Source organism: Hemiscyllium ocellatum, chromosome 17, assembly GCF_020745735.1.
Source record: "Hemiscyllium ocellatum isolate sHemOce1 chromosome 17, sHemOce1.pat.X.cur, whole genome shotgun sequence".
Taxonomy (NCBI): domain Eukaryota; kingdom Metazoa; phylum Chordata; class Chondrichthyes; order Orectolobiformes; family Hemiscylliidae; genus Hemiscyllium; species Hemiscyllium ocellatum.
In genome coordinates, this window is record NC_083417.1 from 7,447,752 (window position 1) to 7,472,219 (window position 24,468).

Genomic DNA, 24,468 nt, shown 5'->3' on the forward strand with positions numbered 1-24,468 from the left:
CTGAGGCTGGGAGTCTGTGCTGAGACTGGGAGTCTGTGCTGAGGCTGGGAGTCCGTGCTGAGGCTGGGAGTCCGTGCTGAGGCTGGGAGTCCATGCTAAGGGAGTCTGTGCTGAGGCTGGGAGTCTATGCTGAGGCTGCGAATCTGTGCTGAGGCTGGGAGTGTGCGATTATTGGTTATGAAGCTGACATGACAGCAACCAGCTAATATCGGTATGTGCGACTCAGAGCAGACTCACTATCTGGCAGAGTCGTAACATTATATACACACAGCAAATCGCACTCTTAAAGATAAATTTGTTCAAAGGTATGGTTAGATTAACATAAATTTGCAGTTGAGATGAGAGCAGTTCTACATTGATAGGATTTAGCTGATGCAGAACAACGTTATCCAGCTAAACCGCTGAATAAGTTAATTTAATGATAATTCAGTCAAGAAAATTTCCAGAATTGCTATAATTGAAAGTTTGATAAAGAAAGATTGAAGGAGATGCAAGTGGAGTATAAACACTCAAGATGGGGCTGGTGGACTGAATTTATGTTTCTCTACGCTGCAAAATTTATGTAACTTTGATCTTATGAACAGTAACGATTTGGTGGTTTTGTCTTTCTCTGGGAGAATAACTTATCTTCTCAGCCATTATAATGCTGGCACTTTCTCTGTAGACGGTTTTTGTTCTTTTCAGACCCTCTGTACACAGGTGAATGCACCTTCCATCCTCGGAGATACAATTTTTAAAATCTCATCCCCGTCACTCTCTGGGAATCTCGGGAATACATTTATATATACTCATGCCATGTTTCTCCATTGGAAACGCATGTTCCGATTTTTCAGAAATCCTTTTTGCATATTCTTGATGACGTATTCCTGCTCTGCCTCATTCTGAAACTGCCTCAAGAAGTACTAGCAGGGCTAAAGCTAAACTGATGTTAGACCGGCGTGGAGAGAGTCAGAAGTCGCATGACACCAGGTTATAGTCCAACAGGTTTATTTAAAATCACAAGCTTTCAGAAGCATTGCCCCTTCACCAAGTGAAATTTGACTTGACTCCTGTTAACCTCCAACTTAATGAAACCCATGTACCCAGGGGGGATCCGCTCACATAATTATTCCCTAGCTTTTAAAGTCTGCAGTGGGACCTGTATACAGACTGGTAGGGCACATAGACTCCTATTCTCTATCTCTTTCTATCATTCTCTCACTCTCTCCATCTTGTCTTGTCAATGAAGGTGCTGTCTTGCATGTTTTGTATTTTTCTATGTATATTATGCTGCACTTTGTATGACTGTAATCAAGTGTAGCCTTTGTATTCAGATAGCACCTTGGCCTTGGAGGAACACTGTCTCATTTTTATTGTACCAGCCGTACATGGCAAAAACAACAAATAAAGTTTCTCTACTGTCTCTCTTCTATCACCACTTCATAACAGGGCATCGCTGTGTTGTGCCTCACAAGTAGTATACACCATATTACTTGAAGAGTCATGCTCATGATGTCATTACCAATAGGATGCACTCTGATGGCATTGAGATAGAACATAGAACATAGAACATTACAGTTCAGTACAGGCCCTTCGGCCCTTGATGTTGCGCCACCCTGTCATACTAATCTGAAGCCTATCCCACCTACACTATTCCATGTACATCCATATGCCTGTCCAATGACGACTTAAATGCACTTAAACTTGGCGAATCTACTACCGTTGCAGGCAAAGCATTCCATACCCTTACTACTCTCTGAGTAAAGAAACTACCTCTGACATCTGTCTTATACCTATCTCCCTTCACTTTAAAGTTGCGTCCCCTCGTGTTTGTCGTCCCCATACTTGGAAAAAGGCTCTCCCTGTCCACCCTATCTAACCCTCTGATTATCTTGTATGTCTCTGTTGATCTCAATCTTCATCCTGCTAGGGCCATTCTCAGAATGAGGGAAATGAGCAGTACTAGCCCAACACCAGGAGCTGGAATAAATATCTATTTATTCCTTGAAATATTACTTTACTCAAGTCTATGTTCAGTGGCTAACATAAAGGCTACATGGACATAGGGCAACTCTCTCATTACAGAAAGACAGTTGATGCTGGCTTAACTTGCAGGTCACAATACCTGAGGTGAGGGGAGGGATTGAGAAGGGGACCCTTTCATGGTAACCTCAGCTGTTGGTGGAATTGAACCCACGGTGTTGTTATCACTCTGTATCATAAGCCAACTATCCAGCCGACTGAGCTAACCAACCCCATGCCCAGCTCTCACCTCATCTGGTAAGATTACCCTGCTGAAGGGAAAAGACCATCACTGATGACAGATTGTGAGGGACGATCAGACCAGTGATCGCAGCAGTAGGCATTTATAATGAAACGGCTCCTGGATTCCAGACATCCCTTCAGTCATCTCCAAACCCATCCACCTGACAGCTCATCCCCTGTCCTTAATAAAGCCAACTACAACCAGCAGTTGTACAGCGTCTGTAACACAGTACATTCCCCAAGGTTCTTCAGAAGACTGATTATGAAGCAAAATTTGATAGCCATTCACATAAAGAGATTTTAGTGCAGTTTAGCCAACATGACAAATGTAACGACTGTCTTCAAGTGAGATGGAGTGTTTTAAGGAGGGAACTGCAGCATTTAAAGCCCAAACAGTTGAAGACAGGACTCCAGCGGTGGATCAATTAAAAGCTACAAAGCTCAAGAACTCAGAACAGAAATGTAGCAACTTACATTGCACTTTTCATGATAACCAAATTAATTTTATGGAAGTTAAAAACAAGGACTGCAGTTGCTGGAAACCAGAGTCTGCATCAGAGTGGTGCTGGAAAAGCACAGCAGGTCAGGCAGCAGCCAAGGAGCAGGAACATCAACGTTTTAGGCAAAAGCCCTTCATCAGGAACGACCATAAATTAATTTTACGGCCAATAAGTGCAGCCACTATCATATTAAAAAAAAGTGACCAACTTTGCATTTAGCAAACTCCCACGTTCAATAATGTGATAATGAGCAGCAATCTGTGTTGTTGATTGAAAGATCAGCAATGACCAGGACACCAGAAATAATTTAAAAATAAAGCTCACTGGATTATTTACTTGCAGTAAAACAGAGAGTATCTGCTAGGTTTTACATTACATTCCAAAGACAGCATCTCTGACCCTGAAGCACACACCCTCTGGATTGCACTGTCTGAGAGGTAGGAAATATCACAGCCTTTAGAAAGGATTCGGCACTGAAAGTGCCATAACATTGAAAGCAATGGGCCGAATCCTGGTAAGTAGGATTAGTGTAGATAGCTTGGTACAGACAGGAAGAGCTGAAGGGCCTCTTCTGTGCTGTAAGACTAAAACCCCAGTGGGAATTTTAGTTTTAAAGCAGGACTTAAGCATATAAGTGCAGTCACCGTACTCTTACAGATCATTAGAGAGAGAGAGACAACTGGCGATAGTCTGAACTGGTGGTCCCTATATCTCAAGCAAGGAATGAGGTGGAGAAGGAGATTTTTTTTTATAGTTGCTTCAGCCTGTGCAGGACTTGAATCCACACTGTTGACATCACCGTGTATTGTAAACCAGCCATGTGAACTCACAAAAACAGAAATTACCAGAAAATCAGCAGGTCTGGCTGCATCTGTGGAGAGAAATCAGAGTTAATGTTTTGGGTCATGTGACCCTTCCTCAGAACTGATGGTAGCTGGGAAAAGGTGGGTTTATATGTAGTAGGCAGTGTGGGGAGAGGATAAGAAGTAAAAGATAGATGCGGATAGAGCCCAAAGGGAGAGAAGAATAGCTGGACAGACCAAACAGTGGGTAATGATCTGGCCAGGAGGGTGAATGGCTGTTCATAGAGACCGTTAGTGGCTAACAATGGGTTGTGTATAATAGTGTGATTATAAGTATCCTGGCCAACCTGGCTGAACTGTCTGGTTGAACCTCTCAGCTTGTGACAATGTGGGAAGAGTGAAGCTGATTGGGGTAGAGTTGACATTGTGAATCATATAGAAATTCTCAGAAGACTGCTGATCTGGAGCAGGATTGGGGGAGGTGGATGGTGGTGAGAAAAATCAGGCAGACCAAGGTTACAAAGGGATTTGAAAACAACCATTAGAATTTTATAACTGAGTCACCAATGTTGGGTAACAATTACTCAGTGATGGAAAAAAACAGGACCTGGGGTAATAGTTATGAACATCATAATTTTAGATAAACTCAAGTTTATGCATAATGAAAGGTGGGTGAAGATAGCTTTGGAAAAGGTTAATTTTGAGATATTGGTAGAGTCAGCTGATGTTGCAGAATATTTTATTTGCATGAGCCTTTTGGTTTAACCTCTTGTTTCGCAGGTTATAGACAGATTCCATTTGACAGCACATTTTAAACAATTCAGGGCATATTTCTCTTCCAGAATTGTTCTGAGGTAAACCATTATTCACAACACATATGAAAAGAAACATAGTATTAATTATCATCTATAATTAAAAAACAGAAGCAAACTCACTGTCTACTATAAATCGCAATGCAATCAAATGGCATAATTATCTGTGCATTTGAGAGAAATGGCAAGAAATTAATTTATGCCAATACATAATTGGATGAATAGATTAATTTTTAATTCTGGATAGTTTATGTTGTTTTGTTAACTGTGCAATTTGGTTAGTGATATTGTCCGGTTTATTGCCCATCTTGTAAAGGATAGTTAGCTGTCAGTGATTGTGTGTCATCTTGGTAGCTAATAGAAGGTAAATTCAATCTTTTTAAAATACGCTAATAAAATGGTGGTATCAGTAAAAGGGACAATGAAACTGTTGGATGTTTAAACAGCCCTAACTCCTTCAATAAGCTTCAATCTGCAATTTGAGAGGGAGAGGGTACAATCGGTAGTGACAATATTTCTGTTGAATAAAGGGAACTATGGAGCTATGAGGGAGGAGCTGGCCAAAGTTCAACGGTGCAATACCTTAGCAGGGATGGCAGTGGAGGAACAATGGCAGATATTTCTGGGTATAATGCAGAAGATGCAGGATCAGTTGATTCCAAAAAGGAAGAAAGATTCTAGGAGGAGACAGGGGTGGCCGTAGCTGACAAGGGAAGTTAAGAAACATATAAAGTCAAAAGAGAAAAAGTATAACATCACAAAGATAAGTGGGAAAACGGAGGACTGGAAAGCTTTTAAAGAACACTAGAGAATTACTAAGAAGGAAATACGCAGAGGAAAATGAGGTACCAAGGTAAACTGGCCAAAAATATAAAGGAGGGTAGTAAAAGCTTTTTTAGGTATGTGAAAGGCAAAAAAATGGTTAAGTCTAAAATTGGGCCCTTGAAGACAGAAACAGGGGAATATATTACAGTGAACAAAGAAATGACAGAAGAATTGAATTGGTACTTCAGATCTGTGTTCACTGGGGAAGACACAAGCAATCTCCCTGAGGTAACAGTGGCTGAAGGACCTGAACTGAAGGGAATTTATATTTGCCAGGAATTTGTGTCAAAGAGACTATTAAGTCTGAAGGCTGATAAGTACCTGGGGCCTGATGGTCTACATCCCAGGGTACTGAAGGAGGTGGCTCTAGAAATCGTAGATGCACTGGTGATTATTTTCCAGAGTTCGATAGATTCAGGATCAGTTCCTGCAAATTGGAGGGTGGCTAACGTTGTACCACTTTTTAAGAAAGGAGCGAGAGAGAAAGCAGGAAATTATAGACCAGTAAGTCTGACCTCAGTGGTGGGAAAGATGCTGGAGTCTATTATAAAGGATGAAATTACGACACATCTGGATAGCAGTAACAGGATAGGTCAGAGTCAGCATGGATTTATGAAGGGAAATCATGCTTGACTAATCTTCTGGAATTTTTTGAGGATGTAACTCTGAAGATAGACAAGGGAGATCCAGTGGATGTAGTGTACCTGGACTTTCAGAAAGCCTTTGATAAAGTCCCACATAGGAGGTAGTGAGAAAAATTAGGGCGCATGGTATTGGGGGCAAATTACTGACTTGGATTGAAAGTTGGTTGGCTGACAGGAAACAAATAGTAGTGATAAATGGCTCCATTTCGGAATGGCAGGCTGTGACCAGTGGGGTACTGCAGGGATCAGCACTGGGACCGCAGCTTTTTACAATATATGTTAATGATATAGAAGATGGTATTAATAGTAACATTAGCAAATTTGCTGGTGATACAAAGCTGGGTGGCAGGGTGAAATGTGAGGAGGATGTTAGGAGATTACAGGGTGACCTGGACAGGTTAGGTGAGTGGACAGATGCATGGCAGATGCAGTTTAATGTGGATACATGTATGGTTATCCACTTTGATGGCAAGAACAGGAAGGCAGATTACTACCTAAATGGGGTTAAGTTAGGTAAAGGGACAGTACAAAGAAATCTGGGTGTCCTTGTATACCAGTCAATGAAGGCATGCATTCAGGTACAGCAGGTAGTGAAGAAGGCTAATAGCATGCTGGCCTTCATAACAAGAGGGATTGCGTATAGAAGCAAAGAGGTTCTTCTGCAGCTGTATATGGCCCTGGTGAGACGCACCTGGAATATTGTGTGCAGTTCTGGTCTCCAAATTTGAGGAAAGACATTCTGGCTATTGAGGGAGTGCAGCGTAGGTTCATGACGTCAATTCCTGGAATGGCGAGACTATTTTATATTGAAAGATTGAAGCGACTGGGCTTATACACCCTTAAGTTTAGAAGACTAAGAGGGGATCTGATTGAGACGCATAAGATTATTAAAGGATTGGACACTCTGGAGGCAGGAAACATTTTTACGCTGATGGGTGAGTCCCGAATCAGAAGACACAGCTTAAAAATACAGGGTAGACCATTTAGGACAGAGATGAGGAGACACGTCTTCACCCAGAGAGTCGTGGGTGTGTGGAATGCTCTGCCCCAGAGGGCAGTGGAGGCCCAGTCTCTGGATTCATTTAAGAAAGAGTTGGATAGAGCTCTCAAAGATAGTGGAATCAAGGGTTATGGAGATAAGGCAGGAACAGGATACTGATTGAGGATGATCAGCCATGACCATAATGAATGGTGGTGCATGCTCGAAGGGCAGAATGGCCTACTCCTGCACCTATTGTCTATTATCTTCACTAATATACTTCAGGGACAAAGCCTCCATTCTTATACAATGTGGGCTATGTGAGGACTTCATGAACTAAACCTTGCCTCTGTACAAGATCTTTACATCTCTCAAAATCTTTCACAGCAGCATAATCAAATAAAATGTGACACAAAGCCACATGAGGAGGTATTTGGATTAAAGGGGTATCTTTTAAGGAACAAATAAAAGAAGGAGGCTGAGATCAAGAGACCAATATATTCTGAAAGAGGAAACCAGAATTTATGACCTTGACAGCTGAATTCATGGCAATAAATAGTGAAGAGAAGCAAGTGTAATATGCGCAGGAGGTTGAGGGGTGACCTGATTGAGGTTTATAAGATTGTGAATCACATGGATAGAATGACAGGTATGAGGCCTTTTCCAAGGGTGGAGAGGTCGATTACTGGGGAACAGAGGTTCAAGGTGCGGGGAGGTTTAAAAGAGATGTATGAGGTATGTCTTTCAGGCAAATGGTGGGGAGTGCCTGGAACATGCTGCCAGAGGAGATGGTGGAAGCAGACGCAACAGCAGCATTCAAGAAGGCCCTGGACAAATAGAGTCATAGAGTCATAGAGATGTACATCATGGAAACAGACCCTTCAGTCACCAGATACATGAATAGGAAGGGAATAGAGGGATACGGATCCTGTAAGGGAGGACAGCGTTAGTGTGTGGCAGCGCAGGCTTGGAGGGCTGAATGGCCTTTTTCTGCGCTGTATTGTTTATGTTCATTTAGACAGAGTTGGAAGAGCACAGAAGACTTAAAGTTGTGAAGAGTGAGGGAACCAAAAGGGCCCAAAAATTAATTCAGAAACATTGAGTGCTCCTGGCTGCACAGACTGAGGCATATTTCAATTATAACCCAAAGTTATGAAATTCCTCTATTATCTTAATTCAGCTCTTCAATAAATAACCCCGTGCTGTGATTTTATTGGAGACAGCTTCCTTCAAATGTGAAATCACAATTTGTCTCTTCTGTCTGTAAGCATCACTCAAAGCTGAGCTCCCAGCATCACAATAAAAAATCTGTTAAACTGTTAAGACTTAGTGGGATCTTGCTGAGAACACAAAAAGATACTCATACACAAACAGAACTTATTGGAAAAGCTCAGCAGGTCTGGCAGTGTCTGTGCCAAGGAAGCAGAATTAACTGGAGAACTAAGAGAATGGTCACTGGATCTGAAATGCTAACTCTGATTTCTCTCCACAGATGCTGCTGAACCTGAGTTTTTCCAGCGATTTCTGATTTTGTTTCTGATTTCCAACATCGTGGGCGGCACAGTGGCACAGTGGTTAGCACTGCTGCCTCACAGTGCCTGAGACCCGGGTTCAATTCCCGACTCAGGCGACTGTGTGGAGTTTGCACGTTCTCCCCGTGTCTGCGTGGGTTTCCTCCGGGTGCTCCGGTTTCCTCCCACAGTCCAAAGATGTGCGGGTCAGGTGAATTGGCCATGTTAAATTGCCCGTAGTGTTAGGTAAGGGGTAAATATAGGGGTATGGGTGGGCTGCGCTTCGGCGGGTCAGTGTGGACCTGTTGGGCTGAAGGGCCTGTTTCCACACTGTAAGTAATCTAATCTGCAGATCTTTGTTTTTGAAAACAAAATCTCATGCTGCGATTTTTGAGAAGATTTGTTGCTCAGGTTGAGGTTGTGTATGTAAGTTTGCTCACTGAGCTGGAAGGTTTGTTTTCAGATGTTTCATCGTTATACTAGGTAACATCATCAGTGAGGCTCTGGTGAAGTGCTGATGTTATGTCTCACTTTCGATTTGTGTGTCTTGGTCTCTTAAGATGGGTAAAAAGTGAGGTCTGCAGATGCTGGAGATCAGAGCTGAAAATGTGTTGCTGGTTAAAGCGCAGCAGGTCAGGCAGCATCCAAGGAACAGGAAATTCGACGTTTTGGGCTAAAGCCCTTCATCAGCAATCAAAAGATGTCTCTTAAGATGGGTATTATCATTTCTCGTTCTTTTTCTCAGAGGTAGGTAAATGGGATTCAAATTGATATGTCTATTGATTGACACATCTATTAGGACACCATTCAAGATACATAAGACTAAGTCATATAAATAGAATGCGAGACACAACACCAGGAAAAAGATTTTAAGAAGACATGAGGGACAATGATTTGGAAAAATATCACCATTCCTTTAGTGTCACTGGGAATTTCCTCCCTAAGTGTATTATGGATTAACCTACAGAACATGGACTCCAGCAGTTCAAGAAGGCAGCTACCACCATCTTCTCAAGGGCAATGAGGCATGGACAATAAATGCTGGCCCATCTAACACAACACACAATCAGTGAATCAATAAACATAAATCCTAGTTCTCCGTTGGCTTTCCCTGGTGGCACAGTGGCTCAGTGGTTAACACTGCTGCCTCACAGTGCCAGGGACCTGGGTTTGATTCCAGTCTCAGGTGACTGTCTTTGTGAAGTTTGCATATTCTCCCCATGTCTGGGTGGGTTTCCTCCCACAATCTTTGAGGGTAATGGTTGAGCACAAATTCAACAGAGTTGTGCCTGAATTGTGGAGTTAACTTTATGAGTCAATGACACTTTGTTACATAAATGTAAGCCTTTTCAAAAAATAAGCAGAATTGCGTCTTTATTGCTCTAGAAGACAAAGAAATCCCTTGCAAATACAATTCTAACTTCACACAAATTGATTTTATATTTCATCATATTTCCAGTTTTAGAAGGAACTATGTTGGCAAACTGAGAAGCTTTAAAGCAGGTTCATAGTTTGACATCCCGGCTCTAAAAGCTTCATTTAATATCATAATGGCTTTTTGAAGAAATAGCCAGTGCCTTTTCAATAAAGGTTTTACTGTTTTTGAAACAAACAGTTGCATTATGGATCATGTCAACCCACTTGCCATAATAAGCCCTGAGTGTTTAACTATTGATCCAGACTGCCAAATGCTGCACAGAGCAGAATCACTCTCAATTGATGGTCATTCATGTTCAAAAAGGTACAAGATATCTTATTTAGCACTGCATTGAAAAGAGAAAGCTTCCTCTCTGGAAAAATCACATACAGTTATCAGGAAATTAGTCCAGTTAGGAATCCCATCCTGTCTTTCAGTGACTGAGTGTGTGACAACCATGTGTCAGACCTAACAGACTCGTTTTGAGGTTAGGTCAGGTTTGGAATTTTCGACTAATGTATGGAATACAAGAATGGAGCGTTTTCACAAATGAGGTCATTCAGATTAGAGATAGGATGGACATCAAGGATTAGGGGAAATTTAACCTAGAGTATCAGCCTTGATCTCATTCAGTCACAGAGCAGCTCAAAGTGTAGAATGACCTTCTCTTGCTCTATATCCACTATTCCATCTCAACGACAAAATATTGACTAAATTAATTAATATAGAGGAAAGGCCATTCAGTCAATAATGCAGGAAGTGAGGACTGCAGATGCTGGAGATCAGAGCTGAAAAATATGTTGCTGGAAAAGCGCAGCAGATCAGGCAGCATCCAAGGAACAGGAGAATCGACGTTTCGGACATAAGGAGAAGAAGGGCTTAAGCCTGAAACGTCGATTTTCCTGTCCCTTGGATGCTGCCTGACCTGCTGCGCTTTTCCAGCAACACATTTTTCAGCATTCAGTCAACAATGCCAATTTCAGTGCTTTTAGCTTGGAGCTGTTAAATTAATTTGATCTTTCTCCGTATCCTTTTAGAGTCTTTCTTTTCAAATATTTGCCCAAATTGCGTTTAACCTATGTCACGATGTCCACTTAACTTTTCATCTTAGAGAAGGGACTGCTGGCATTGTAGACTGGACGAGCAATATATAAAGTACCTGATTAGTGTGTTGTCCCCGAGTCTATTTCTGATCAGGCATTTGTGGAAAATTACACACTCTGATGAAGAAAAGAATTCTCAAGCCCTTAATTCATCCTGATAATCCTGAGGTCGTGTCCATTTATTATTGAGGTAGACAAATCCAATGCTAACTGTCATAAATATGAAATAATCACTAATAAGTCCAATAGGGAATTCAAGAGAAAGATTTTGTTAAGGAGACCAATGAAGATATGGAACGTTGTGCCTTTTTTTTCAGATGAAAACTATATAAGCATTTATGTGGAAGCTTTTAAATAATAAATGGATCCTACTGTCACTTTGACAAATGAGTCCCCACCAAAAAGGGGAAGAAGGCACTTTATATCGCGTAGATGTTGTCTCATTTGTGACTTTAGGCCAAGTCTTGATTTACAAAATGAATTGCATGTACTGAGTATGAAATCTATGAGTACATTCAAGGCTGACAGATGTTTAATCAGTAAGGGAATCCAGGGTCATGGGGAAAGGCAAGAAAGTGGAGTTGAAGATGATCAAATCAACTACGTTCATATTGAATGACAGGGCTGCCTTAATGGACAGAATGACCTACTTCTGTTCCCACACCTTATAGCAATGTGCAATTGGCTTAGTATTTGCTTGTTTGTCAGAGAGTCATAGAGTCCGACAGCATGGAGACAGGCCCTTTGGGGCAAACTGGTCAATGCTGACCAATAAATTCCATCTACACGAACCCCATTTCCCTGCATCTGGTCCATACCCTTCTAATCATTTCTATCCATGTATTTGTCCAAAGGCTTTTTAAATGTTATTAATGTACCCGCCTCACCCACTTCCGCTGGTAGCTCATTGCATGTGCATAACACCATCTCTGTAAAAAAGTGACCACTCTTTGATTCTTTCCCCTCTAACCTTAAACTGATGCCCTCTTGTCCTCGATTCCCCAACCCTGGGAAAAAAAGACTGAGTGCATTCACTCACTCCATGCCTCTCGTGATCATATACACTTCTATAAGTTCCCCCTCAGTCTCTTACGCTCTAAAGAAAGACGTCCTAGTTGTCCCAATCTCTCCCAAAACTCAGATCTTTAAGTCTTGGCAACATCCATGTAAATTTTTTCAGCATTATTTCCAGTTTGATAACTTCCTTCTGGTGGCAAAGTGACCAAAACTGAAGACAATACTCCTAGTGTGGACTCACCAACATCCTATATAACTGCAACATAACTTCCCAACTTCTATATTCAGTGTCCTGACTGATGAAGGCTAGTGTGCCAAAAGCCTTCTTCACTGCTCTGTCTACCTGTGATTCCATTTGTCTTGAAGGCTTTGTTCTGATGTTGAAATTGTTTGATGACTAAGACCATTGAGTTGTGTTTTTCAGTGTATTGGGATCCAACGTTGTAAAATTCAGTCACAGGACAAGGGCATCACTGACAGGACCAGCATTTCTTGCCCATCCCTAATTGCCCAGAGGGCAGTTAAAAGCTACTCACATTCCTATGGGTCTGGAGCCACATGTAGGCCAGAGTGGGTGAAGATGGCAGATTTCTTTCACTGAAGGGTAATAATGAACTAGATGGATCTTACCTGACAGCTAGCAATGTATTAATGGCCATCATTAGACTTTTAAGTCAAAACTTTTATTGGATTAAAGTCCATGGCAGGATTGAAACTGGATCTCCTGAAAATTCCCAGAGTCTTTAGATTAACAATCTAATGATAACACCATTGACCGATCACCTCAACCTGGCAACCTCTCAGATTGGCTTACAGATTGGCTGTTTCTGCACTGATACAAGGTTCCTGTGCTCAGCAGGCAATAGGTTGCTGTCCTTTATTTCTGGGATGCCTCCATTTAAACCACATGATGGACTCAGTGGTGCTGAGCTCTGAGAGGAATGTTGAATGTCTTCTAGCTTCCCTATGTGATACTAATGTGTTGTCCAAATCTTGCAGCCATTAAAAACAAGGGAAGAATCATTGCCTTGTAGACTTTGATTTTAATTCTGAGACAAGCTTCATGCACTTTCCAAAATGTGTGAGCAATTAATTCCATCAACGCAAAATGAATTAAAAGGGCATGTTGATAGTGTCAGCTCATTGGGGAACATGAACATTGACTATGACGTCATCAAGTCACAGAGATGTACAGCATGGAAACAGACCCTTCAGTCCAACTCATCCATGTCGACCAGATTTCCTAAACTAATCTGGTCCCATTTGCCAGCACTTGGCCCAAATCTCTGTAAACCCTCCTTATTCATATAACTATCCAGATGCATTTTAAATACGGTAATTGTACCAGCCTCCACCACTTCCTCTGGCAGCTCATTCCATACACGCACCACCCTCTGCATGAAAACGTTGCCCCTTAACTTAGGTCTCTTTTATAACTTTCCCCTCTCACCCTAAACCTATTCCCTCCAGTTCTGGACTCCCCCACTCCAGGGAAAAGACTTTGTCTATTTACCCTATCAATGCCCCTCATGATTTTATAAATCTCTTTAAGGTCACCCCTCAGCCTCCAACACTCCGGGGAAAACAGCTCTAACCTATTCAACCCCTCCATATAGCTCAAATCCTACAACCTGGCAACATCCTTGTAAATCTTTTCTGAACCCTTTCAAACTTCACAACATCCTTCCAATAGGAAAGAGACCAGAATTGCACACAATATTCCAAAAGTGGCCGAATTAATCTAACTAACATGACCTCCCAACTCCTATACTCGATGCTCTGACCAATAAAGGAAAGCATACCAAATGCCTTCTTCACTATCCTGCGACTCTACTTTCAAGGAACTCAGGACATGCACTCCAAGGTCTCTCTGCTCAGCTCCCTGGGGCCTTTCCATTAAGTGCATAAGAACTGCTCTGATTTGCTTATACAAAATACAACACCTCGTGTTTATCTACTCCTCAGTCCACTGGCCCATCTTACCAAGATCCCGTTATATTCTGAGGTAACCTTCTTCTCTGTCCATTACATCTCCAATTTCGGTGTCATCAGCAAACTTACTAACTATACCTCCTATGTTTACAACTAAAAAATTTATATAAATGACAAAAAGCAGGGGACTCAGTATCGATCCTTGTGGCACTCCACTGGTCACAAGGCTCAAGTCTGAAAAGCAACCCTCCACCACCACCCTCTATCTTCTATATTCGAGCCAGTTCTGTATCCAAATGGTTAGTTCTCCCTATGTTCCATGAGATCTAACCTTGCTAACCAGACTCCCATAGGAAACCTTGTCGAATGCCTTACTGAAGTCCATATAGATCACATCTACTGTTGTGCCCTTATCAGTCTTCTTTGTTACTTCTTCAATAAACTCTATCAAGTGATTTCCGACGCACAAAGCCATGCTGACTATCCCTAATCAGCCCTTGCCTCTCCAAATACATGTAAATCCTGTCTCTCAGGATTCCCTCCAACAACTTGCCCAACACCGACGTCAGGCTCTCCAGTCTATAGTTCCCTGGCTTTTCCTTACCACCTTTCTTAAACAGTGGCACCACATTACCGACCTCCAGTCTTCCGGCACCTCGCCTATGACTATCAAAGATACAAATATCTCAATAAGGAGCCCAGAAATTACTTCCCTAACTTCCCACAGAGTTCTAGTGTACACCTGATCAGGTCCTAGGGATATATCCACCTTTCTGCATTTTAAGCACCTCCTCCTCTGTAATAAGGACATTTATTTTATATCTTTCATGCCCTTTTCCACAGTAAACATTAATGCAAGAAACTTGTTCAGTATCTCCCACATCTCCTGTGGCTCCACACAAAGGCCTACCCTCCTTACTAGCTTAAATCCTCCTGAGCAGCTCTAGCAAATCTCCCTGCCAGTATATTAGCCTGCTTCCAATTCAGGTGGAATCTGTCCTTTTTGTACAGGTCACTTCTATCCCAGAAAACATTCCAATCATCCAAAAATGTGAATCCTTCTGTCATGCACCAGCTCCTTAGCCATGTATTCATCTGCTCTATCCTCCTATTCCTATCCTCACTAGCTTATAGAACTGGGAATGATACAGTTATTACCATCCTTGAGGACCTCCTTTTTAAATTCCTATCTAACTTTCTATATTCTCCTTTCAGAGACTCATTCCTTTCCGGTCCTATGTTGTTAGTTCCAATGTGTATAATAATCTCCTGCTGGGCCCGCTCCCCTTTGAAAGCATTCTGCACCCTCTCTGAGACATCCTTGATCCTGACATCATTCTGATTTTTTTTCTGCAGGTTACAGAAATGCCTGTCTGTGCCTCTGACTAGAGAATCCCCTAACACAATTGATCTCTTGGAACCCGATGTATCTCTCATTGCGTTAGAACCAGTCTTAATATAAAAAAACTTGTCTGTTTGTGCTACATTCCCCTGAATGTTCATCACACCCAACATTTACCAAAACAGCAAACTTGTTTGAAATGGGGATAGCTACAGAAGACTCCTGAATTACCTACCTACCCCTCCGAACTTTCCTGAAGTTAACCCATCTATCTGACTGTACCTGTGGCTTTTATACCTTCCTATAACTGCCATCCATCACATCCCCTAGCTCCTGTAAATTCCCCATTGTCTCTAACTGCCATTCCAACTGATCCATGCGATCTGAAAGGATTCACAATCAAAGACAATTCCTGCAGATGTAATCATCAGTAATATGGAAACTCTCCCCAAACTCCCACATCTGACAGGAGGACCATATCACTCTACTAAAGGTCACCTTTGATCCTTAACAATCTACAGACTCAGAAAATAGCACCATCTTATTGCTCTAAAAAGCAGTGCTCCAGGCTAACTTAGTACTTGTGGTTTATATTTTTAGAATTTAATCAAGAGACAGATCTCAATAAAACACATAATCTAGAAAGAACCCACTCTACTCACTATTGTAGACATGCAGCAAGGTTATATGCAAAATCTATGTACTTATCTGTTCTTGTGCTGTGAGCTCTGCCATATAGGTTCCTCCAAGATCAGCTGTGAATTTCGCTGTTTGTTAATTTTTTCTAGACACATTCCGATGCCCAAAGATACATGAACTTAGACAGCAAATGCAGCAACTGTTCAGATTCACTGCCGTGTCAGCAGCGTGTTTCTTTCTTTCTCTCCCTCACTGGTCATGTGGTCTCCATCTTTGTCTGTCTTCTTCCTTTTAAAAGTGTTGTTGCTTTGATCTTTTTTCCCCAAAGTTCCAAAACAATGAAACAGCATATAAAACAGGAATTGTTGCTCCTGGAATTCGAGGAAAACACCTGAAATATCTTAAAAAGGGAGCAGCTGTTACAGCCACAGTTTTTTCCCGTCCTCCATCTTGAGTTACCCAGAATCCCTTGTGTAGGATCATGTGTCCGTAACTGTAAATATTGGGACACCTTTCCTAACTCAAAGCATCTTTTGGATCACCCTTTTCTCTCACTAAACCTCTCTGTTCTGTGGAAATAATAATTTGTTTTTTTGGAACTTGTTGACGAAAAAAATGAGTTAGGATTGAAACATGCGTGGAAGAGCCAAAGAAGATGGGATCCCAGTCAATGAAGAAAATGGAACTGTGGCTGAAATGTTTGAGAAGGGGTAGCACTAGATGTTTGGTAAAGTGCTAATGCTGTCCCATTTTCTTTAGAAAAGAAGGCCAGAAGACAATCCCAGGAGTAATGAGGCTGTTAGTTTGACAACTATAGTTGGCGAAATAATGCAGGCTATTATAAATAAAGCCACTCAAAGATTTTAACAAGGATCACGGCAATAATTCTAAGATAACATGGGGCTTGCGACAGGGAGATCTGACTAAATAGATTTACAGGAATTCTCCTTGGGGATACATGGCAGATGTCGGCATTGTACTTCAGACTGTATATCTTGACTTCCCAAAGACATTTCATAAAAAGCCTAAAAGAGACTGTTGGTCCAAGGAGAGGAAATGATAAAGTAGTAAATTGGTAAAATAATAAATAAAGAATATTGATGAATGATGATAAGTTTCGTTGGAGAGATGTGATTAGTACTGTGCCTTAGGTGTCAGTCATGGTGCATTTGCTGTTTACAGTGTTTGTTTACGAAGATGGATTTCACTAGCACTCAGTCCTGTCTTAGAGTTTGATATAAAGACTGCATAAATCACTGATAGCATTGAGGTACCAATCATTGCACCAGTACATGTTCCTAGTGCACAAGGATTTGTGGGCAGGAGTTTCAATTTATGACATGTACCCTACAATCATCACAGCAGCACTCAAAGTAGAATGGCTCATGTGAAGAATTAGTTCAAGCTTTGAACTGCTGGACTGTGTAACCAATTTTCCAAAGTACAAAAATGATCGAAAACCAGTCAAAACCCCAAGTGACCTTTTAGATCAACCCCTACCTCTTCCACTTAAACTTCTCTGTTCTGGGAAAATATTTCTCAGTTTTGTCTCATGGGAGGGAAGAGGAATTAAGAATTGAAAGAATATTTACAAGAAATGTGAAATGCTGTTCTGGAGACGATACTGAATTATTATGGAAAGCAAGTGAGGGAGTCGATAATTTGAGAAGATTGAATGAGGAGAGGCAATCTGAATGGTGGAAGTTAAATACAGTGCAGAGACACTGCAAGTGAACACACCTAAATCTTTGATTGTGAAAGGACAAAATAAGAATGCTGTTTCTTTGATCCTATGCTTTATGGAAGGAGAAATGCAGCACAGATAAGTTATATTTAGCTTTTATCAATCGCTAGTTCAACCTCAGCCAGAATACTGTGTCAGTTTCTTGTCCCTTTAGGAAGGCTGTCATGGTGACGTGCAGACGTAGATGTGAACTGCACAGACAACAGCAACCAGAGAACACCGTAATTGGCAATCAGGCCACAGAACTTTGGAGAAGTCACACGCCAGATTGAGGCCATTCTGATCATTGTATTTGTGCTTGCCACTCATTTAAATCCTATATTGCAGCACCTGCAGTTTACAACACTTCAAATGCAAGTACTTTTTACTTTAGACTCAACCATCAGACTGGGCAATGAATTTCAGACACCCAGCAACCTTCAGGTGAAAAGGTTTTTCCTCATGTACCCTCCCCCCCCCGCCCCCCCCCCCCCCCCCCCCCACAATCCTTCCACAAATTACCTTCAATCCATAAGCCTGGCAATTGACGTCAATTTCCAATCTGCTCCAGGCACCCTGTAACTTTATGCTCCGAGATTAAGTCAGCCCTCAGCCCCCACTATTCTAAAGGAAAACAACACTAGCCTGTCCAATTGTCAAATCCTAGCTACATTTATTTTTGTAAATCTCCTCTGTACTATATCTAAAGCGATAATTTCTTTCTTGTAATGTCTTGGTCGAAACTGCACAGAATTCTAGCTGTGGCTAAAGGGGGTTATACAGGATTTTGGTGAGGGCTTTTCCGAAATACTGTGTCCAGTTCTGGCTGCCCTGTTATAGGAAGGATATTATTAAGCTACAGACGGTTCAGAAGAGATTTCTCACTATGTTGCCAGGTGTGGAAAATCTGAATTATAAAGCAATGCTGGGTAGGCTGGGACGTTTTTCACTGGAGTATAGGAGATTCATAGGTGGCCTTAGAGAGGTTTATAAAAGTATAAGGAGCATAAATAAGTTTAATAGTAAGTGTCTTTTCCTGAGAATGGATATGTAATTTTTCAGGTGAGAGGAGGGAGACTTAAAAAAGACATGAAAGGCAAATTTCTTACACAGTGGTTAGTTCACATATGGAATGAATTTTCTGATGAAATAGTGGATGCGACCACAGTTACATAATTTAAAAGACTCTTAGATAAGTCTATGAAGAGGAAAGGTTTGGAGGGATATGGGTCAGGCACAGGCAGATGGGACTAGTTTAGGTTGGGATTATATTCAGCATGGACTATTTGGGCAGAAAGTTCTGTTTCTGTGCTGTATGATGCTATGACTTCTTTTAGACTATCGATTGAAAGTCAGAGATGATACTGCTTTAATCTAAAAATAAACTGTGTGAGACAGTTTTTGCAGTTTTTAAGAGCAATTGAGTTGTTGTTTGGGCAATTTTGGATGGACAATACATTGATGCCCACATCCATGAATGGATATATTAAAAAAATATAAATTTACAAAAATCCTTGAAGAAAGTTTGCAAGGCAAAAAAAAAGGTGCTTATGTAATGAATCAGATGGTTTCATTGAGCAGTCAACATTATAAAGCAGCAAAAAAAAATCAGCTTATTTTAAAACACATTATTTACTTTTAAAATATTACAGACCAACTGCAGCCTGGACAATTTGTCGAGCTTTGTTTCCACATCAGTCACAGTGATAATGGCATCTAAACTGTTTATGTGTGAGCCTCTAGATTTTTCTCATGAGGGCTGGTTTTGCAAGAAGGAGGTGGTGTCAAACAAGACTGTAAGAAATTAAATCAGAAGTCGGCCATTCATCACCTTGAGCCAACTTTGCCATTCACTAGGGTCTTGGCTCATCCAACATTTAATCCGCCTTGCCCATTTCCTGTAACTCTTGATTCCTGACTGATGGAGAATCTATCTTAGCCTTAAATATACACCACCTCCCTGCCCCCACAGCTCTCTATAGACAACAGGAGGTTGGCAGAACACAGTCAGCATTTCAGGTGTAACCTTCCCAGACCTGAAGAACACCTGAGATGTCAACTTCTCCATCTCCTGATGCTGCCTGGCTTGCTGTGTTCTTCCAGCCTCCTGCTTGTCTACATTGGATTCTGGCATCTGCAGTTTTCTTGTCTCCCACAGCTCTCTGGGGTAAGGAGTTGCAAAGACTCACAAGGCCCGGAAGAGAAGAAATTCCTCCTCATCTCAGTCTTAAATTGACGCACCTTTATTCTTAGATTATGGTTCATGTTGGGTCAGCAATCCAGTGTCGTTGTTTAAATTAACCTGTTCAGATATGAAATAATACATGTTTGAAGAAAATAGGATTGAACCCAGACCTTCTGGGCTAAAGGTAGGGACACTAACACTGTGCCACAATGTATCAATCTTGATTGGTCTTTCTTTGAAGTCATTCAAGTGACACGTGAACAATGTCTAATAGGCAATCAATTCAAAGTTGATTACTTAACCATTGCCTAAAGTTATAACAAACTCACACCTTCCCTCCTTCACTGTGGAGTCATCCTGTGATCTTTTCCTTTTAGCTGAAAATGTGTTGCTGGAAAAGTGCAGCAGGTCAGGCAGCATCCAAGGAACAGGAGATTCGATGTTTTGGGCATCAGCCCTTCTTCAGGAAGAAGGGCTTATGTCCGAAATGTTGAATCTCTTGTTCCTTGGATGCTGCCTGACCTGCTGCACTTTTCCAGCAACACATTTTCAGCTCTGATCTCCAGCATCTGCAGTCCTCACTTTCTCCTCTTTTCCTTTTAGTCAGATATATACTGTACCAGGAAGAAACAGAGAGCTGGAACAAACTGGGGGCAGATACATCTCCTCCACACTTTCAACGTTGATCCAAAACACAAGAGGTCAAAACTCTTTCACAATTTCACAATCTTCTCCCCCCAAGAATCTGTGGAGGGTACCTCTGCCTGGTGAGATTGGTGAACATTCTCAGCAACACTGTTACGAAGGAGCTGGGCTGATTTCTGATGGAGGAAGAGATCACATCAAAAAGGTAGAAAGTGCTTTCACAGAGAACACTTGCTGTGTTCACTGTTAGATTGGATTCTGTCTTGTGCCAGTGATGCATTTTCCAGTCTCTTACTCTTCCCTACATCCCAAACTCAAACATTTCTCTCTTCACAGATACTGCCAGACCTGACAAGTACTTCCAACATTCACTGCCTTTATTTCAGATTTCCAGCATCTGTAGTGTTCTGCTTTTGGATTTTTCTTCCCCCCTCCATGTGGGTTCATTTCCTTTAATTTTTCCCTTTCTCAGAAGATTGGATGATTTTGGCTGGTGTTGGGGTGGGCAGGAGTGAGAAGTATGCGATCAGGTTATCACAATGTTAAGAGGCCATGCTTGATGGAGTAACAGAGCAGTCCATCTATTCTGTGTGAAATGTCAAATTGTAATACAAGAGTCCCTGACATCGCAAAAAGTATTGAATGTAAATTCATAATGTCTGCCTTCATTTCAAGGCAAATATAATGCATGGTATTTACTATTCAGTGCTTTACTACTGCTGTCACCTTGTAGTATTTTTCCAGTTCTATCAGTACTTGGTACTGGGTAAGGGTTATTTAAAGCAGGTTGCTGCCATTAATCCTCTCTTGTCTTTTTGGGTCTATTTGTGATAAATGATGGAGGATATAGCACTCCAGAGTATCGACTGAAGATGCTGTGTTCTTAGGTAACCAGGGCTGAAAATGTGTTGCTGGAAAAGTGCAGCAGGTCAGGCAGCATCCAAAGAGCAGAAGAGTCGACGTTTCAGGCATGAGCCCTTCTTCAGGAAAATTGTAGGGAACACATTGTCGCATTTTCAGCTCTGACCTCCACCATCTGCAGGCCTCACTTTCTCCTCTTAGGTAACCAGACTCAACCATCTTCAGCTGCTTCATCAATGGCCCTCCATCCATTATAAGGTCAGAAGTTCACTGATGACAGCACCATGTTCAGCACTCCATGTTCAAATATAACAAAATCTGGACAATATCCAGCTTTGTGCTGACACATAAATTCCAGTTAATGACCATTGCCAATAGGAAAAAAAAAATCTAATAATCTTCCTTTGACATACAGGGTGTTGCTATCATTGAGTTCCTCACTTATGGTTATGGCTGTGCACAAATTCAATTGGATTAGCCAATGGATACTTGGTTACAAGGGCAAGTCACTTCCTGACTCCCTAAAGCCTGTCCGCCATCTATAAGGCACAAATCAGGAATGTGTTGGAATACTCCCCATTTGCCTGGATGGGTACAACTCCAACAACACTCAAGAAGCTTGACACCATCCAGGACAAAGCAGCCCGCATGATTAGAATCACATGTGCCCCCTTCAACATTCATTCCTTCACCATCAATGCACACCGGCAGCAATGTGTACCATCTACAAGATGTGCTACAGTGATTCAACGTTTAAACCCACAGTGTTTACCATCTAGAAGGACAAGGACAGCAGATGCATAAGAACAGCACTGCCTGCAACTTCTCCTCCAAGCCACTCACCATCCTAGCTTGGAAATATATCAGTCCCTTCACTGTCACTGGCATCAAATTCCTGGAATTCTTTCCTTCAGGGCATTGTGGGTAAACCTACAGCACATGGACTGCAGCAGTTCAAGAAGGCAGCTCCCCCCACTTTCTCAAAGGCAACTAAAGTTGGGCAATAATTGGTGGCCCAAGCAGTGATGTCCACATCTCAGGAGTGAGTTAAAAAAAAACAAAATGGTGTATTGCACACCAGCAAGAAGTACAACTGCACTTGGTCAAGCATAAGGTTCAGGGCTTTCAATAGTTGGTCCAAATCTATCTACACCCTTTCAAAGTGAGGCAGACTCTGTCTCTGTCACAGCTTGTATATGACATCAAAAGAACCAATGTATCATGAATACAATCCCTTTAGTACCATTACTTGATACAACAATTCGTACTTTCTAGCTATGTTGTTCTGTTGGGAATTGATTGTCTATCTTTGTGATCTGGTTACCTATTCTCATTGCTGTCTTCCTGAGACACTTACACATGCCAACTCAATTGGATGCTGCAGTGAACACAATTTAAAATGAGCTGCCACAGTCTTGAACAAAGACATTAAAAATACATCAACTTTTTTTTAAGAATTGAAATATGTTTTAACATATGACAGAGACAAGAGTGTAATGAGTTGCAGTGCCAACACAGTGAATATTGTAGGTAAAGACGACACAGAGCAAACTGCCTGTGTCAGAACTTTGTCACACAAGGAATGCTCCTGCTACAATGCACACTGAAATCTTAATCTTATAAGATATTAAAATTAATACTGCAGCAAACATTGGAAAGCAAGTGAAAGGAGCTATGCGTGGCTGCTTCCTGTACAATAATGGCACTCACATTCCACTCTACCCAAGCAACAAGTGAATTGGAATGGCCCATGTGCTGTCTTGAGTCTGTTCCCTCATTGATTATATAGTGCAACTCCAAAAATACTCAAGAAGCTTGACACCATCCAGGGATAAAACAGACCACTTGATGGGCGCTACAGGCAGACACATTAACTCTGTCCACCACCGATGCTCAGTTGCAGCAGTATGTACTACCAGCAAGATACACTGCAGAAACTCACCAAGGCTGCTCAGACAATATCTTTGAAACTTACGACCACTTGTATGCAGAAGGTCTAGAGTAGCAGATATATGAGTAACAGCACTGCCTGCAAGTTCCTCTCCAGGCCATTCACCTTCCTGGCTTAGAAATATGTAGCTGTCCCTTTAGTGTCATAAGGTGAAAATGCTGGAACTCCCTCACTAATTGCATTGTGGGTCTATCTGAATCAAATGGACAGCAGCAATTCAATAACTCAACTCACTATCACCTAGGACAAAGTAGGGACTGCAGATGCCGAGAGCAGAGTTGAGAGTATGGCGCTGGAAAAGCACAACAGGTTGGACAGCATCCGAGGAGCAGGAGAATCGACGTCTCGGGCACAAGCCCTTCATCAGGCATGAGGCTTGTGGGCCGGGGGTGCTGAGATATAAATGGGAGGGAGTGGGGCTGGGGGCAAAGTAGCTGAGAATGCAATAGGTAAATGAAGATGGGGGAGAAGGTGATAGGTCAGAGAGGAGGGTGGAGTAGATAGATGGAAAAGACGATAGACAGGTCAAGAGAGCAGTGCTGAGTTGGAGGCTTGGGATAAGCCTTGGGGGAGGGGAAATGAGGAAACTAGTGAAATCCACATTAATCCCATGGGGTTGCAGTGTCCCAAGGCAGAAGATGAGACGTTCTTCCCTTAGGCATCAGGTGGTTAGGGTTTGGCAATGGAGGAGGCACAGGATCTGCATATCCTTGGTGGAGTGGTGAGGGAGGCGGAGTTGAAGTGTTTAGTCATGGGACGGTGAGATTGGTTGGTGCAGGTGTCCCACAGATGTTCTCTGAAACGATCTGCAAACTAGCATCCTGAGTCCTAATGTTGAGGAGACCACATCGGGTGCAATAGGATACAGTAGATGACATTTGTGGAGGCACAGGCCAATTTCTGTCAGATGTGAAAGGATCCTTTGGGGTCTTGGATGGAGGTGAGGCGGGTGTTGTGGGCATAGGTTTTGAACCTCCTGCAGTGGCAGGGGAAGGTGCTGGGAGAAGGGTGAGAGCTGGTGGGGGAGTGGATCTGACAAAGGAGTCGCAGAGAAAATGGTCTCTCCGAAAAGCTGACAGGAGTAGAGACAGAAATATAACCCAAGTGGTGGGGTCTGTTTGTAGGTGGCGGACATGGCGGAGGGTGATGCGATGTATACGGAGTTGGTGGGGTGGAAGGTGAGGACCGGGAATCCTGTCCTTGTTGAGTTGGGAGGAGTGGAGTTCAAGGGCAGTGGTGCAGGAAGTGGAGGAGATGTGCTGGAGGGCATCATCAACCACATGGGAGGAGAAAATGCGATCTTTGAAGAAGGAGGCCATCTGGTATTTTCTGAGG